A 15832-nucleotide genomic window follows, 5' to 3' on the forward strand; every position below is an offset into this window, starting at 1 on the left:
CTTTAGGTTCTCTTAGATTCTGAAAGTGGGCAAGATAGTTGGATAAAGTGAGACACTGGGCCACTTTAAAAAAAGTTTTGCCTCTGCCAACCTTATTTCCTCGTGGAGTTTGTTCTTACCTGAGACACCTATTTGCTAATAACCGTACAAGACAGTATAGCTGACCCGGCCCCGGAAATGGGGAATGTCAGATGTATAATTGACACACGATAAACTATACACATTTAAAGTGTCAACTTTGATGGGGTGCTGAGTGACTTAGTTGGTGAAGCATCTGACTCTTGATTTCAGCGCAGGTCATGATCTCAGTGTCGTGAGATCCAGCCCCATGTCAGGCTCCACGCTGAGCAGGGAGCCTGCTTAAAATTGTCTCTCTCAAAAAAAAAAAGAAAGATTCTCTCTCTCCCTCTGTCCTTCCACTCCCTGCACACACCCTTTCTCTCTCCCTTTCTCTCTCCCTCTAAAAAAAATAAAATAAAATAATAAGGTGTCAGCTTTGATAAGGTTTGGCATATATATACACCTGTGAAGTCATCACCACAGTTAAGAAAAATACCATATAAATCGCCCCCAGAAATTCCCTATGGAGTTCGGATGTCTCTTTTCCTTACTTCTAAAGTGTGTCCATTTTTTTTTCCCAAGGTAAAGAAAAACACCATTTATTTATCATTAGAAGCAAAGATTTTTTTTTTTAAAGATTTTATTTATTTATTTTGACACAGAAAGAGAGACAGCGAGAGAGGGAACACAAGCAGGGGGGAATGGAAGAGGGAGAAGTAGGCTTCCTGCTGAGCAGAGAGCCCGATGCGGGGCTCGATCCCAGGACCCTGGGATCATGACCTGAGCCGAAGGCAGACGCTTAACGACTGAGCCACCCAGGCGCCCCAGAAGCAAAGATTTTAATACACGTGGGAACCTAGACAGAAGCTGGACGTGGGTCAGCTCCATTACAAACTGACTTTTAGAACCGGGAGAGGAACCGGTTACCCCATTATGTAGAGTATCTGCTTCCTAGCTACAGGTCTGCCAACTATGAAAAGACTTCGGGGGGAATGAGTTATCCTTGGGGGATTTCTACGCACTCCATAAATTAGCCTCATCCAGCCCACTGGGGCCCTCTGAGGTCTTATTATAAACAGAAGGGAAAGAAAGTACATTGCCTCCCTCCGATTTTTTTGGAGTCACTGAAAAAGTCACCAGTAAGGTGGATGGCCATGAAGATGCCGTCCCCCGATTTCTGAAGCAGAACTCAACCCACAAGACCCAACAGTCACAGGTAGAGCTCAAGACATATACTAAGAAACTAAAAGGAAAAAAAAAAGATAACACCAGAGGAAACATTCATCCTCCCTGAGTCACTGCAGCTTCTGAGCTGGATCCTCTTGGGAAGGCCTGAAAAATTATGAAACGTTTTGGCTCAGTGGGAGGAAGGAGTGTTCACCAGATTGTCCTGCAAAGCGCATGCAGGAAATTATCCATCAGGTGGGAGAGGATAACACTGCAATTCCATCCAGATGAGACATGATCAGAACAATGAAGGGCCTACACTGAGAAAGAAACAAAACCAAATGAAATCAAATGAGATGAGATGAAGTGGGAGAAGCTGGGATGAGCAGCCGCATTTGAAAATCCTCCATGCCCATTCATTACACTCCTGGACCTTAGACATTCTTTTTCCTACCATTCCATCCCAGAGCTCTGATTCTCATCTCTTAAATTCCTTGGAAGTCTAGGAGTGGGCCTAAGGGGAGGGGGAAAGGGAGCATCCATTGTTTGGGGGCAGGGGGGTGGTAATATGTAATTGCTGAAATGGATTCAATATGACTGAATCTAAATAAACATACAGCTTTATCAGCCAGAGATGAAAGGGTCTGACCAGCTCTGAGCCTCTTTCCCTGAAAAGCACAGAGATACTAAAAGGGAATCTTATCAAGGGGTTTTAGAATCCAGAAGGAGATAGGAAGTGGCAGACTTAAAACATACACAAGATAGGATCTGGAGACAAGTTGAACCAACTGAATTCCCTTTGTCTCTCCTTCCATTTTTCTTCTTTGGTAAAAGCTGATAAATATCTGTGTGCAAAGGCAGTGGGGAATTCAAGAGACATTATATTTCTAAAATAAAAGAAAAACTCACCCAAGTATATGTGAAAAGGCCCCTCTCCTTCTTCACATTGGCATGGTGAACAAGCCTTAGCTAAGCCTTGGACTCACTTGTCTAGGCATAAAGTTCAAAAGCCTCTGTGTTGGCCAGACTTGTTTATTGCTGTTCTAGGGTCTCCCTCAAACCTAGGGGGAACCAGGCACGAATACCCCGCCATTAAATCAGAAGCCTCTCTGAGCAGGGCAAATGGGTGTTTCGGTTTTATCTTCCTAAGGGATTTGTAGGGCCACCCCAGGAAGGAAGCAGAAGTTTCTGTGCCTATCCCAACAGGGTGGAGGGTGCCTAAGGAAAGATCCCTGTTAAACAGGCAGTTTAGAGAAAGCAATAATAATTTGAAATGTAATATAATATAATTTGAAATTATAATTTTTCATTTGTGTTCATTTAAGATTGAAAGTACAGATGGGCAAAAAAGAAAACCACTGTTAACATTTTCTCAAGTATTCTTCAAAACCTTTATGAAACCAAGTGAAAGATTACACTAACTCCTTTTTTATAATTTGCTTGCTCCCCCCACTTAGCAATACCTGCAATGACTATGTTCCCATACGTTTACCAAATTCCCCTGTATTCGATAGCTTGGTTGTTTCCAGTATTTTGTTATTATAAACGAGGTGCAGCTAAATCTTTGTGCAAATTCCTAATTTATTTCCTTAGGATAAATTCCTAGACGTGTTGAGTCAATGCTGTGTATGTTCTATGGCTTCTTGGAACGGTTGTTGTCAAACTGCAACCTTCCCAACACCTACCCCTGCTCCAAGTTTTATCAATCTTCATGCCCATCTGTTACACCTGTGGCTACCTCTGGGCAGTGTCAATCTTCGGCCAATCTGATAATGTAAAAAAGGTCGCACTCTTGTTTTACCTTTTCAGTAGACTTGAAACAATGGTTTATTGAATGCATCCACCCTTGGTTGCCTCCCATGAGCTTCTGGACTTGGCCGGTCTCAGGCTCACAGAGACACTAATCTCTAGGACTAGGGCAACTGTCGCCAGCTCTTTAGTTTCTTTCATTACTAGTAAGATGAATTATTTTTCATTTAGGTATTGTCCATTTGTTTTTCTTTTACTAACTTACTATTCATCCCCTTAGCCCATTTTTCTATTGAGATATTCATCTTTTTCTTCATAAGAACCTTTTATATGTAAAAGATATTCTTTCTCAGATTTTAATACAAGTTATATATTTCTTCAAAGTTTGTCATTTGCCCTTTAACTTTTTAATACTGTTTTTCATATACTCAAAAAAAGTTTTGTTCAGATTTAAAAAAAAAAAAGATTTCTGCCTGGGGATCATGTTTACAAAGTTTTCCGTTGATCTCTGCTCTCTGAGGGAAGATGGTGGTTTTAGACAATGCTTCATCAAACCTCTATGGCTACACTTTACGCACTTTTGACCAAAAGGAACAGAAGCAGTGAATAGATCGATGAGATTTATATCATAGTGGAATAAAATCTTATATATTTTTGTTTACTTGAGTTGGCTTTTGCTAATTTATCACAAAGCATGAAAAGTCCATTGAAGCCCCAAAATACACAATGATCCCCAAAGGCATCCCCAAAGGCTGCTTCTTTGTTTGAAAGCTCAGATTTGTTTGGAACCTTGTTTCTTTGGGGGGAGTTCTGAGCAGACACATTCACCTTACCTCAAGCTCCTTCCTCACCCCTGAGCACCTTACCTGTTAAATACTCAGTTTATTAAACCAGTTGGAATGACTGCCTCTAAAGCAGAGCCAAGAGGAGAGCCTCTTTGTAAAGAGAGTGTTTCCCGAGGGCACCTGTGTGACTCTGTTGATTGAGTGACTGCCTTTCAGCTCAGGTCATGATCCTGGAGTCCCGGGATCAAGTCTCGAGTCCGGCTCCCTGCTCGGTGGGGAGTCTGCTTCTCCCTCTTACGTTCTCTCTCTCTCAAATAAATAAAATCTTTAAAACAAAACAAACAAACGAAAAACCAGAGTGTTTCCCAGAGAATTGCTCAAATAGAAAAATGATCAAGCCATGGTGTTGGGATGGGGTGGTATAGTCCTCCAATCAGGATGACCTTAAATATTCTTCAAAGCCTTTATGAAACCACAGACTGGAAGCTGGAGGAACAGTTGGCTTCTCTAAATTTCATGGTGGGCACATGAGAAATTCATTTTATGGAAAGGGGTAATAGCCAACAAGAAAATCGCACCCATATTACCTAAAATCCACTCTGTTATTTGACCTAAGTCTGTGTCTAGAGTACATCCCAGTTTTGTGCCTGCCCAGCAGCACCTGTTCTCTCTTCTTGGGTTGATGGAACTTTGGTTTTCCTTTGAGGAATCTCACCGTCCTCACTCTCCAAATAAATAATTTGACAATAGGTGCAGCTGAGCCCATTCCCTAACGCTAGGTAGGCATGGGAGTCAGACCTAGCCAATCAGACTGTCCCATTTCCTTCGGCTGCAGTGATTGGCTCAAGAACAGGCACATGACTCAAACTGACCAGTAAAATTCAACACCCAGACTTTCTTTGCTATTAATGGGAAAGAGCTGCGTTCTTTTCACTCGTGATACTCCGCAGACAGGTTGTGAGCCTGAACCTTGGTCACCACCTTGTCCTATCACGGGAGGAGCCTGTCTGAATGAAACCTGCCTGCTCAGAGGAAAACAGAGCCAAGAAACAGAAGGGGACTGAGTCCTGACTACTGCAGTGAGCCCCTAGACAGACCCATGCCTGAAATTGGAATCCCCCCTAAACTGTTTCCTGAACCAACAAACCCCCCTTTGCGCTTACGTTTGTGTGAGATGACATTTTTGACAACTGAGCACTATTTCTCAGTAATAAAACAAAACAAACAAAAAAAACGGCATCTTCTTATTAGCTCTACACCCCTTGGCAATGAAGTCGAGGGTGAAAGGAGTATTGGTCTGGGAGTCTGGGGTGTAGCCCTACCTCCACTAACTACTTTCAAATCCTTGGGCTAGTTACTTCGTTTGTGTGGGCTCGCTTTTCTCATCTGTGAAAGAGGTTGTTGGAAGAGAGAAACTGTAAATGTATCTTCTGAGGCCATAAGGCTTAGCTCTGGTGGTAACATGTCGACACTTCGGGTTAATTTGAGGTTCTGTCTCTAACTGCCAGGTCCACACCCAATGACAGATGACACTGATTTCTTTAGAAGTTGAAAACCAAATCAGAAGGACCACATATTCTCTAAGGGACCAGGAGGTAGAGCAAGACTGTCTCTAAAACATTGCTAGGATCTAGATTCCTCTGGAAGTGTGTGAATGAGGTGAGTAATATATTAATACATGAACTATTGTAACTATTGTAAAGATTAGCAATAAATATTTTGCTTTTAAAAGGTTTTACTGCTCCAGTGTTGCTGAGCTAAAGTAAACGAAGATCCTACTATGTCAACAGAAGACACAAGTGTTCAGAAGTGATGCTGTCTGCTCTAAGCAGAAGGACAGGGAAGGTAAGAGGAGAAGCTGGTCCCACTCCCAAGTAGCCTGAGTCGTATCTCCATTATTTACTTTGGTGAATTAGCAATGCTCAGAACTTCAGACAGAGTCATAGAATGATCTTTGGGAAATGCAAATCAAATTACATCATTTCTATGCTTCCAGTCTCTCATTGATTCCCCAGTGCCTTCAGAAGTAAGTAGAAATCTCTTGGCATGGCATAAACATTCTTTGTGATGTAAGCCTTACTTTTAATTCCATCTTGCAGCGCCATGTCCTGCCATTCCTCTTTACATCCCTGACCTACTTTAATAGGGTAATGCAGGTAATGCATATAGAACACTTATCATACTTCCCAGCATTTCATCAATGCTTCTAAATGTTGGTGGTCATTGTTGCACATGAGTGACAGTCCCAGTTACCCAAAGAGGCATTTCTGGTCCTGGGCCTGTTTGCCCTGAATCCAACCTCACCCTTTCCCTGCTCTGTTTTTACCCATCGTGAGTGACCCTTGCAGGCTGCACTGTTTCAGATGCCCAGCTGGTTGCGGTGAGCCACTGGTAAAATCATGGAGGATAGGAAGAAGGGAGAAGGCAGGGTATTTCCCTCCTTGCTGCCTTGATGGCTTCTAAAGCAGTAAGTATGTGTCTTCTGCAGTTCCAGCTCTCCCCAAACAGGCCCACTGAGGTTTCAGCTCTGGGTTTCAGCCCTTCTTTCTCCCTCTAGCAGAGGTGACGGTGGCTTCCTGCTGACGCAAACTTCCGCAGTGCCTCATCAGCCCGTGTTCAGCTCTCAGCATCTCTCTCTGTCATAGAGCTGCCCCTCTGCTTTCAATTCCCTCTGTTGTATAAACCCAAAGAGGTGTCTGTTTTCCGGGGGAGACCCAGACTGATTCACAGAACCTGCTCTCCCACTGCAGACCTTTGCTTCTGCTCTACTTCTGCCTGCTCCTCCTCAAGGCCAGCTCTTAGTCATCCTTCAAGGCTCTGCTCTACCATCACCTTCTCTTTGAAGCTGTCCCAATGCTTCCACCCACTTCTTCCTGAAGAGTGACCTAGGTATCCCTCTCCTACACCTCTGTCTCATAAAAAGTGGTTTATTTCAATTATTGAATGCATCCACCCTTGGTTGCCTCCCATGAGTTGCCACCCGCCAACTTTTTGGAAACCACCACAGGCTTGATTTTCTTAAAAGCAAGTACACTGTTGTATTCAACAAGGCATCTCAAGTCTACCATAGAGAAGATGTGTTTATTGAATGAATGACAAAATGCATAACTAAAGAACTTCTCAAATCCAGATAAAAATCACTGTAGACTGTCATGTCTCCTTCTTTTCTTGCTAACAGAACCTGTTCTGTTTGGAACAGCCGTGTTCCCAGCCCTAGGAAGGACTTGCTTTTCCAGCCTCCCTTGCTGCTCGAGAGGTCTGTCTATTGAAACAAGTGGAAGGCTGCTGAGGCGGTTTCTGGGAAAGCTCTGCTTTTCTAACAGAGGAAAAAGCCACAGCCCCTACCACCTCTACTCCCACCCTGCTTTTTCTGTGCCTTGAATGCTTGTGTGCTATCTGAAGCTAACATGAAACAATGAACATGTGGGGAAAAAATCCAACACATTTAAGCAACAAAGCAAAGGACAGAAAGAGTATGGGTCTCTTATGGCATCGCTGGACTTCTGGATATGAGAGAAAACTAAACTCTTCTTTTGAGCTATTATTCATCCAATTTTGCCTCACTTACAGTCAAATGCATGTCTAATGGATAGAATCTGCCATTTGGGGACACTATCTATTCTTGTTCCCTTTTCTCATCCCAGGTAATAGTGTATGGCATGGTCACAATTAGATTATCCAGTACCTGTGGCTAATTTGGGGAGTCCAAAGAAAAAAGTAGGATGATAGATGCGATGGTTAATTTTATGTGTCAACGTGGCTAGGCTACTGTACCCAGCTATTTGGTCAAACACCAGTCTAAATGTTGCTGTGAAGGTATTTTTAGATTAACATTTAAATCAGTGAACTCTGAGTAAAGCAGATCACCCTCCATCATGCAGGTGGGCCTCATCCAGTTGGCTAAATGTCGTAAGAGAGAAAGACTGAAGTTTCCCAAGGAAGGGGGACTTCTGCCTGCAGACTATCTTTGGACTTGAACTACAAGCTGAACTCTTCCTGGGGTTTCTAGCCTATGGCCTGCCTTACAGATTTTGGATTTGCCAGCCCCCACAATTATGTGAGCCAATTCCTTACAATAAATCTCTCTCTCTCATTCTGTCTCTCTCTCTGTCTCTCCCCCTCCCCCACCCCCAACCCACACACACAACATATTCTATTGGTTCTGTTGCTCTGGAGAAACATAACAAATACATTGGGTATAAAGAAACTCAGGGAAAGAATGGGTTGTATTGGGAAACAAAGACCCCCTTGAAATATACACCTTAGTGGAGACCGTTAAGAATTATCATTCCAGGGATGCCTGAGTGGCTCAGTCGGTTAAACGTCTGCCTTCGGCTCAGGTCATGATCCCAGGATTCTGGGATCGAGTCCCACATCAGGCTCCTGCTCAGCAAGGAGCCTGCTTCTCCCTCTGCCTGCCTCTGTCTCTCTCTCTCTCTCTGATAAATAAATAAAATCTTAAAAAAAAAAAAAAAAGAATTATCATTCCAAATTCTGTGGACCAGGTTTATAATTTTTTTTCTTTTTGAAATTTTGGATAAAGAAAAACTTGATCTAGCACCATTTCTCTTTTGATCAGAGAATAGCTGACATTCCTTCCAGGCTCAATTTCATCAATCTCTAGCATTCTTCTTTTCTGCTCTGTGAACCTGTATCCTGTGAACCTGGCTCAGTGGCTGGTGCCTTCACCAGCCAGTTTTCTACCAAATGCAGATGGAACCTGGGGTTCATATTTATGAGCTCATTTTATCATCCAGAGAGTTTCTTTGTTGCTGTCAGAGTCCAAACTATAGGCCCATCTTCTGCTGCTTGGAATGAAAACTTACGAGATGAGGCGAACCTATCAACAGGAGTGAATTATTTATGAAATTGGACTTTAGCCTTTTAACTTCTGAGCATCTTCCTGGGTTGGACTGCTGAAAAATGACAGTATTTCTGAGTAGTGGGATGAAAGCCATATTGAAGCCCAGATGTTAGTCTGGTTCTCACCTGTTCTTCACTGATGGCTAAATAGTCTGAAACAGGCTGGCCCTGGGCAGACTCAGGCAGTGTAGACGTGACCCCCATCTTCCTGTCTACTTTACGTCATTCAACCAGCTAATCTCTGTGATGGGTCCCTTCCCTCTGTGGCCACCGTTGCCCTCTCCTCTCCTGACAGAGAGAGAGAGAGAGAGAGAGAAGGCAAAGAGCCCCTTTCCCTGTTAGATACTTCCCAAAGACCCGTTTATGCAGATGGGCAATTTAATCAGACAAACTCCAGGTTTCTTTAAGCCTTCATCTAGCAGGGGCCCGCAAACCCTGGCCCTTGGGCCAAATCCAGCCTACATAGTCCTCTCAAGTTAAAAATGTAAAAAAGAAGAATACATGGCAGAGACCATGTGTCACCTACAAAGCCTACAAGATTTACTCTCTGGCTCTCACCAGGTAGCTTGCTGACCCCTCTGGATTCTAGAGTAAAGCCCTTACAGTGGAACTGTAGGCAAGATTATGGGAATGGAGGAATTTTATGGTATGAGACTTGGGCCAGCTTTGTTTAAAAACAAACAAAAAAGATACAAACAGAAGTCCTTGAAAGTTTGGGATTGAACAACTTGTCCACAGGAAGCAGATGTATTATTGATAGGTTTCTTTTTTATTTTAAGAATTTTTATTTATTCATTTGAGAGAGAGAGTGTATGAGCGAGCATGAGCAGTGGGAAGAAGCAGAGGGAGAAGGAGAAACAGACTCCCTGCTGAGCAGGGAGCCTGATGCGGGACTCGATCCCAGGACTCTGGAATCATGACCTGAGCTGGAAGGCAGATGCTTAACCGACTGAGCCACACAAGCACCCTTATTAATAGGTTTCTAAGACTGGAAAAGCCTCGTGCCTTTATTGTCATGGATTCTGTTGAAAATTAAGCACTGTTTCTATTAATATTATGTACTTCCCTTGCACCAGGTACTTCCAAAACACTTTCCTTGCATTTATCCTACTTAATCCCCACAGAAACTCGAAGAGGTAAGCATAGTTACTAGCCCCATTTTTGTGGGTAAGGAAGACAAATCTTACAGACTGAATTGGTCTGGGATACACAGCTGGTTAGAGAAAGAACCTGGACTCAAATTCATGAGTGACAGCAACATGCAACCACCACCTTATGTTGTTTTCCAGTTCTGAGAAAGCTAGTGCAACAGCTTTTTTTCCCAGAGCCTGTTGGAAGGTTCTTGATTCTTGGGTGCACTTCCCATGTTTCTCTGCCCTTCTGTTTCCCATCCTCCAGCCCCAGCTGCCTCTCCTAACACTGGTCCCAGTGTGGGGGTGGAGGGAAACTCAAGCAGTACAGTCGTTTAGCTGCATTATGCAACCTTATAATCTCTCCCAGTCCTTCAGGAAGTTTGACCAACTGGAATATGTGTTTAGATTTCTAAACCCGGAGACATTTCAGAGCAAAGAGGGTCTGTCTGTGTCCTCCCGTTGGCTCCAAATGGTTTTAGTCTTCTGTGTATGTAGGGTTGCCACCACCACTGGAATACAGCTGTTGATAGAGTCTGTGAAGGGGAATAGCAGGGAATGTCAATGGTGTAGGCCTGCTTCTTTCTCCTTAGGAAGGGCCAGTGGCCTGGCCGATGCATCTCTGTGTGAGAACACAGCTATTTGGTTCAAGGAGAGTTGAAGGGTTGCAAAGGATTCATGGCCCCAACCCCGCACCACGCAAGCAAGCCTGAGATTCAGTGTGCCAGTGGGTCTGTATGAGCTTACCGTGGCTACTTTGACAAATCACCACAAACTGGGGGGCTCACAACCGCAGAGATGTCTCCTCTCACTGTTCTGAAGGCCAAAGTCAAGGTGTTCCCAGGGCCACACTCCCTCTGGAGGCTCTAGGGGACAACCTGGTCTTTGCCTCCTCCAGTTTCTGCTGGCTGTGGGCTTAGCTTGACTCATGGCTGCATCCCTGCATCTCTGCCTCTGTGGTCACATCGCCTCCTCCTCTTTTGTCTGTCTTCTCTGTGTGTCTCTCAGAGGGACACCTGGCACTGGATTTAGGAATCACCCAGAGAATCCAGGATGATCTCCTCTCAAGATCCTTAACTTAACTACATCTCTTTTTCCAAATAAGGTGGCATTCACAGGTTCTGGAGATTAGGGCATGGACATATCTTTTTTTTTTGAGCCCGTTATTCAGCCCACTGAAGGAACTAGCATGAGAGAGAGAAAAAGGGAGAAGCCAGGGCATGGAAGGAACGAGTCGCCTACCCAAGAATTCTGGCATCAGTCCAACCGGCTCTATCCCCTAATCACATTTTTTGGTCAAGGAGAAATGCACCATTTCCAATTTGCAATTAGTGGTGAGTATCACAGACACAGTGACTTAAACAGTGTAGGGGTTTATGTTTATCATGTAATGAGAAGTTAAGAGATAGACAGTTTAAGACTACTGTGCTGTTCCATCACCTTCTGGGCCCCAAGCACCACCTATCCTTCTGTTCCTTGTCTCTCCATCCAGCCTTAGTCCAAGGCTTCCATCGTTAAGACCAACACATCGTTCAACCAGGCTGCTGAAGCTTCGGCCATCACATCTAGATTTCAGGTAGGAAGAAGGAGGAAGAGTACATAGAACAGAGTGGTGTGCTTGTTGAGTCAGCTCGCTTGGGAGCTTCATAGAGGGTACACCTCGTGCTGACATCTCACTGGCCAGAACCTGGTAACTCATAGCTGCAAGGGAAGCTAGGAAAAACAGGTATGTGTGCACATGTATGTGTGTTTAATCTGGGCACACTGCTACATTGAATAAAATGAAAGGTCACTTAGTAAGAAGGAGGGAGAGAAGAAATATTGGGTGGGCAACCAGAGCTCCCTACCAGGGGGGCCTTATGAGTCACGCATGTCTTAGCACCAATGGGGCAAGTGCACTGAATCTTGTCAGCTCCTCTGACTTGTAATAAGAAGAAAAGTAGCTAACATTTGCCGAGTGCCCACCATGTGCAGACGCTGAACTTGGTTCATCCCAGGTTCATTTCACCATACAACAACCTTCTGAGGTTCATACTATTATGGGATTCTTATTTATGGATGAGAAAACTAAGGCCCAGGAAGGTCAAGTAATTTGCCAAGTGTCACATGGCTAGAAAGTGGCAGAGCCAGCATTTGAATCAGACATGCCTGTCTGTAGGCCAGGCTCCAGGATGGCTATCCCACATGGCCAGGCTGCTTTGAGATCTTGAAGATGCTCAAAGGGAGGATTTAGGTTAATCTGTCATATAGTGACTATGTGAGCATGGCAGCAAGGCTTCCTTGTCTTTTTGCTATGTTAACTACATGTACAGTACTAAGTTAGCAAATCTGCTATATTTTACTATTCCTTTAAAAACATTTTCTTAATCCTCCCACCTTCTACTTAGTTCACAGCTTCATATATATATATATATGGCCTCATATACATGTGCAGCGAGTAGATTCACCCAGGCATGGCTATCACCCAGCACATGAAATTTCTGCTCCTTCCCTGTGCCTGAACATAGTGTCCACTTCCACACCTCCGTGCCTTTGTACCCACCAGTTCTTTCTTCTGGAATGTTCTCCCTTCTCTCTGCTGATCCCAAATTTAAGCTGCTGCCCCTGAGACCCAGATCAAGTGTCCTCTCACCATGATGCCTTCCTTCTCAGACTGCCCTTGCTGGCAGCTCTCTCCCCTCCCCTTTCCTCTCCCTTTCTCTCTCCCTACCCCTAAGTTCTCTAGGCCTTGAGTTTTCTCATGTTTGTGTCTTTGGGGCCTACCTTAAGCTGTCTGTATTTTTGGCTATATGTGTTTTGAAGCCCAGGGGTGCATCGCATACTTGCTGTGTTCCCTGAGCCCCCCAACACCCTGCTCCCTTCATGCCTCACCCCTCTCCCTAGCCTTACAGCACTGGCTCAGTGAGTTAGGTTTCAGTGAAGGGTTCTCATACACGTGTCGAATGGCCATGTTCATGTTACAACCCTGTTTATGTAGCCAAGATACAGAGCATAAGGGAACGGAAGTGGTCACACCGAGCTGGAGCAGGTGCAACGTATCCTGATGGGGTTCCTCCTTTGCTCCTGCGTGCCTTTACAATGCACAGCTGCCAGCTGCACTCTGAGGATGGAACTCTGCCAGAGCTGAGAAAACAGCCCAGGCCTCCCTCAACCACTGTCCTTTTAGCCTCAGGCTCATCCCACCCCAGGAAGAACTTACACCAACAATCTGCGTACTTACATTTATGGAACTGTTTACAAGCATCAAGCTCTCCGGGATCTGACCTATACTCAGCAGCAGTGAGACCACATCCTCGTCTGCAGGGAGAAGATAGGATCAGTGGCCAGTAGACCCCAGACAACATCTCTGCCTCCAGCCCCCCAGCATTCCTGAGAGCCCATTTTCTTGAACTTGCCTACGTGGCCAACATTTCTGCATCTCATTATCTATCACCTAGGAAAAGAACTCCATCCCAGGGGAGCTCAGGATGCCTTAGGAAGGATATGAGGCCAGTGGTAGAGCACGGCCACATACATCGTGCTTCCCTGGCTCTTCCAATGTTGCCTGGGAGAGGCGAGGCTTTATGCCCATGGTGGGCTTGCTGCATCTCCCTCCCTTCGCTTTCTGCCCTGGGCCGCTCCAACCAGCATGGGGGAGAACAGGCCCTTCGTTGTGTGCCCTTTGTGAACTCATAGGATCGGCACCCCCCAATTCACAGTGGCATCACTCCAGCGTGAGTGACTGCATTTAACAGACTGCAAACCCCAAATCCTGCTTCGTTCAATCTTGTCAAGGATGAGATGGAGAGCTGATGTGAAACTGAACTATTCCCGGAGATATTTGCTATTTGCTTATACTCCAAATGTTCCTGGTGAGTCAGCTAGAACAAGCAGCTAAATAATACCGCCACAAGACTGAGCGCCATGAATTCAAGGTGTACTCGTGTTCCATAATGGGATGAGCCCCGGGTACGTGGGTCAATGACTGTCTCTTGGACACAGTAGTGCCTCAGGCATGCTTCTAGGTTCTGAGCCTCAGGAGAGTCTTAGCCTACCCCTTCTTACTTGGATGCCCCCTCTGTGCCACACTCCATTACCAACTTTTGCAGATTATTCCTTTGCAGGATCCATCCCTCTCTTCCCATCCCCATCATGCCCACCGCTCCAGGTGAAGCATTTATCTGCTCACACCTGGATGGGTGAGGAGTCCGAAGCAATACTGCGATTTGTCTTCATTCTATCTTAACGTCCCCACGTACTGACACCTTCCCCCTGCTCTGCTCCCATCTTCTCATCTACCTCTTTGCTCTGCCCAATCTCTCTTCTCTCTCTCTCTCTCAGGGAATAAATTACATAAAATGCACAGTTCTTCCATGCAGAGTGCAATAAGTTTTTACACAGGTATACAACTGTGCTATCACCCCCCCAGTCAGGATGTGGAACATTTCCAGCCACTGCCCCCCCGCCAGCAGGCTGCTTCGTGGTCCTTGGCAGCTAATACCCTCCTCACTGATAACCACTATTCTGACCGCCTTCACCACAGATTAGTTATACCTCATTTTGAAGTTCACAGAAATGCAACAATAGGAACTCTTTTGGGTCTGCAGTAGTTCAGTTTCCCTCAGCATTGTGTCTGTGAGGTTCATCCACATTGTTCCTAAAATACGAGTTTTCCACTTTTGCCTTGCCGGGTAGCATCCCGTTGTGTGAGTGCATCCGCCACAGTGTGATGACCCACTCCCCTGTGGGTGGGCACCTGAGCCCCCCCTTTGGGTCTGTGACAAATAAAGCTGCTGTGGACGCTCCTGTCGGCGTCTTCTAGGGCTCTTCCTGCCATCCCCCTGTCAGCTCTCCACTCAGGTCTCCCCCTCCCTCTGCCCTTGCTTCTCCCCCTTGGTCTACACCCATGGCCACAACTCTCCTGAGAGAAAAGAAAAGAAACAGACAGTTTTAAGAAACCTTCCAACCAGAGTCCGGCTCTTCACCACTTCCCTCTCCTTCCTCTGCTCCTCAGGTCTCCTCCGGGAAGCTCAAGGAGCTCTGGTATCTCCACTCCCGGCAGCGCCTGTTCTAGGCCTGACATGGCCTGGCCTGACTGCCTCCTCCCTCTCAGACCCTCTCCGGGCCCCCTTCCCTCACACTCACTAGGCAGGCGTGTCTCCTCCCCCGGAACTGGTGTTCAAGCGGCCCCTAGGATGCTCTGTCCTCCCATCTGTCCGTCTGCAGACCCACCCCTGCCTCCCCAGCTGACTGCTAATAGCGCTAATATTACCTCCTCCGTCGCCTCAGCTGGAAGTAACCCCCACCCCTCCCTCCGAGCCGCTGCTGCTGGTCATTGGAGCTGCTCTCGGGCAGTAACCGCTGTCTGTCCACCTCATGTTATTGTTGCTTAGAAGTTCATCCCATCAGGTGCCTGGGCTGGGAGTGTCTGGGTGGAGGATCTGTGCCCGAGTCATCTCTGATTTGTCCCACCACCCAGCACTGTGGCTGGCACTGATAAGGCTTGTAATTAAATGAACAATATTATCCACTTATTACTTACTATGAATAAACTACTAAGTGACTTATTATTAAATCACTTCCTAACTCTACTTGTATTATGAAGATTCTACCTCTGAAACACATCTGAAAAGTTTAAAGCTTTTAAACATTAAAGAACAAGATGGGGAAGCCCATTTTGCGTGTGTGTGTGTGTGTGTCAGAATTGTCAGGTTTGGGTGGCCTTGAGTTGGCAAGCATGTCAGTCCCTGACAGTGCAGAGGCCGTTTGAGGTCACTCAGGCCATGAGAGGCCAGGCTATTCCCAAGTACTCAGATGGTCTCAAAGATTCTTTAGCCCTGAGTCTACCTTACTGAGGATGGGAATACTTAGCAGACAGCAGAGAAAGGAAGTGCTCAGTGGGCATTCAACAGACTTGGTGGCTGACTATAGCTAACTCAGTCTTGCAGAATTTCCTTGTGATGCCTCACTGTCTATTTCTTGTCCCAATATTTTCACTATTTGATGACAGCTGGTTTTTCTATTTGATTTCTGTCTGTGTGCACCAGGGTGTGATCAAAAGGAACCAACTTTATCCTCCAATTTTCCTCTTAGTCTTGA

General features: G+C 45.5%; 1 long non-coding RNA gene across 1 annotated transcript; it reads right to left on the minus strand.

Annotated features, from left to right (window-relative positions):
• Positions 1-8557: 8557 nt before the first annotated feature.
• LOC135362943 (uncharacterized) lies at positions 8558-15145 on the minus strand. Its single transcript, XR_010408430.1, has 3 exons — positions 15006-15145; positions 12975-13051; positions 8558-10290 (listed from the first exon to the last, which is right to left on the minus strand). It is a non-coding gene; the product is annotated as an uncharacterized LOC135362943 (long non-coding RNA).
• Positions 15146-15832: the final 687 nt, after the last annotated feature.

Source organism: Mirounga angustirostris, unplaced genomic scaffold (assembly GCF_029215605.1).
Source record: "Mirounga angustirostris isolate CCGP_5_RB_7025 unplaced genomic scaffold, mMirAng1.0.hap1 SCAF_2, whole genome shotgun sequence".
Classification (NCBI taxonomy): Eukaryota; Metazoa; Chordata; class Mammalia; order Carnivora; family Phocidae; genus Mirounga; species Mirounga angustirostris.